Source organism: Saccostrea cucullata, unplaced genomic scaffold (assembly GCF_032062105.1).
Source record: "Saccostrea cucullata isolate Sc308-1 unplaced genomic scaffold, CSIRO_AGI_Scuc_v1 ctg273, whole genome shotgun sequence".
NCBI classification, from domain to species: domain Eukaryota; kingdom Metazoa; phylum Mollusca; class Bivalvia; order Ostreida; family Ostreidae; genus Saccostrea; species Saccostrea cuccullata.
Genome location: NW_026927629.1, coordinates 218,071 through 220,740, shown reverse-complemented (window position 1 = coordinate 220,740; position 2,670 = coordinate 218,071). Strand labels below are relative to the sequence as shown.

Genomic DNA, 2,670 nt, shown 5'->3' with positions numbered 1-2,670 from the left:
ACCATCTGAATAATTCTTATTTATTTCTCAATTTGTTAATTGAGTTATGTTTTGGTTGCAATATTGTTTATTATGTACTATGTATTATTATTAGTATTATGTATTATTATTTATTATGTATAATCTAAAATGATTTTTTTACGCATTCTGGAATTTAAGTCATTAAGTACGTATAGACATTTGTTCGTAGAGTTTCAGTGTGCCAGGAAGGACATTATTTTCGTGTTTGCTTACATACAACACTGAGTATTCTAAAAGTGACATAGTAATGATAGTGACGGTATTAAGGAATTAAACAATGAAATATACATTAATTAGTTTATTATATATGTCTTCCATGAGACATTATTTATCCTAAAGCAGATATCTCATTGGAATAAAAGAAAGAGTAGCAAAACATTCATTAAAACAGAACAAATTTAGAGTAGAAAAAACACAGATTGCTAAAGATATTAGAGATGTGATCAGGTGCCATGAGATAATGAAGATCCCCTTTTGATCAGTCACACCTTTCTGGTCTTCCTATGAAGCAATTCATAATTAAGTATAAACATGTACATGTACAGATAAGTCCTTTTTAGGTTGCTGAAACTTGACTTTTCTTTCTTTTTTAAATATTGCTTTTATGTGAGAAAAGGTGATTAACAAAGTAGACTGGTTGTACTTTTATTTTTTTTAATATCAGTTAGTTTTACCTGTTGATAGGCAGGGAAAACAGGACCTCCCCCGGAAGTATCGATGACTAAAATTTCAGCTCCTCTAGTGACTTCGTCCTCCGTCGTAGTTCTATCCTCCTTAAGGCAACAAATATTAGGGTAGGTTAAAATTTAAAAAAAAAAATCAAATTTGAATTTGGATGTTTTTTTAATAAATCTACTTTTTGAAAGTGTTTGAAAATCGATATAAAATTTAATGATTTATTTATTTTTTAAAAATAAAACATTATAACTGAGTAAGGAATTCTTCTACATACGTATGGAAATAGTCTGAAACTGGACGCAACAGCTGATATTAGGTTCAATGTTTGAATGTCGTTTCCAGAAAGAAAGAAATTATTGAACTTTGAATCGCAATTTTGAAAGGTTTTGTCGATTGTTGATATATCTGTTTCATTAACAGGGAAAAAAGAATTCTCTTGTTTAACCTGAAATTAAAGAAATATATGCATACGACTAGAGAGAAAAAAAGAATTATAAGCAATTGTCAATATTTGGATCATAAGTATCTTTTGACTATTAGTTTGTTTTATTCAATTCGTTTCTCAAACGACAGATAGTATGTGAGACATATTTACTTTAATATCTTTTGAAAATGTCCCATAATCTCCAAAGAAATCGAACATCATGCTACGCTCACCTTCAAGAAGATAATAAAACAGATGATACTTGAATATACAAATATGAGTTGCAAAATTGAAATGAAAGAGTAAAAATTCGGTTAAAATGAAACAAATGATAATTCGACATTTGCTTCCTTAATGCGTAAAACCGAGAATTACTCCATATCAGTTCAAAATTCTTACAGTATTCCTTATAAAATCATTATATCCACGAGGTTTTATAAAAGGCGCTTTATCCAAGAGTTTTATTGTGATTACTTTAAGCAAGAGTCAAATTTGAAAATTAGACTGCCCAGATAGCAAAACATAGTTGGGCCAACGTTGGCCCAATTTTTTTTTCCAACGTTGTCCCACTGTTGGTAACCCTACGTTGGTCCACGGTAATTTTGCTCATCGGCCCACACCCGAACTAACCACGTGACTATAATATGGGTCTCCAAACTGAATAGGCACATCGAGAATGCTACGCTCACCTTCAAGAAGATAATAAAACAGATGATACTTGAATATACCAATGATATGAGTTGCAAAATTGAAATGAAAGAGTAAAAATTCGGTTAAAATGAAACAAATGATAATTCGACATTTGCTTCCTTAATGCGTAAAACCGAGAATTACTCCATATCAGTTCATAAATTCTTACAGTATTCCTTATAAAATCATTATATCCACGAGGTTTTATAAAAGGCGCTTTATCCAAGAGTTTTATTGTGATTACTTTAAGCAAGAGTCAAATTTGAAAATTAGACGAAGACAAAACGTAACTAAAGAGCATGGAATGCAAAACTTTTGAAAAGGTTTAATAGATATATCCAGAAAAAATATTCTTTGGAAAACGATATAATAAATACCAGCGTTGGCCCAATATAATATCCCATCTTTGAAACACCTAACCAAAAGAACACTTTCTGTCAATCAAACTGTGCAAAGATTCGTTAAATGTCAATTTGACAATAAGGCTTTACCTCCTTCGTAGAGGAAACTAACGACATTTTCCTGTCCATGGTGTAAGTTTCTCTTCGTCACTGTTTCATACAGGTAAATAAATACGTCATCTCCGTCCGGGTCTTTCCAATCAGAACAGTTCACACTCAGGAGGACCATGGGCGGATCTATATATAGAAACAAATATTTTTTAGAAGACAATTACTGAGACAGAATGAAATAGATGATAACGAATAGTAATCAAGCTCAAGGGCCAAGTTATACAATGGCACCGCAGATCGAAGTATCAAATTTATCACACATACATAAAGACAGAACAGACTCATATTAATCAGATGACCCTAACATAATAAAGTTACCTGTCTTCAGTCCAACGGAGCAATTAC

General features: G+C 31.5%; 1 long non-coding RNA gene across 1 annotated transcript; it reads right to left on the bottom strand.

The window, feature by feature from the left end:
* Nucleotides 1-720: 720 nt before the first annotated feature.
* LOC134275008 (uncharacterized) lies at nt 721-1,341 on the bottom strand. The gene is made up of 3 exons (XR_009993754.1): nt 1,295-1,341; nt 974-1,144; nt 721-794 (listed from the first exon to the last, which is right to left on the bottom strand). It is a non-coding gene; the product is annotated as an uncharacterized LOC134275008 (long non-coding RNA).
* Nucleotides 1,342-2,670: the final 1,329 nt, after the last annotated feature.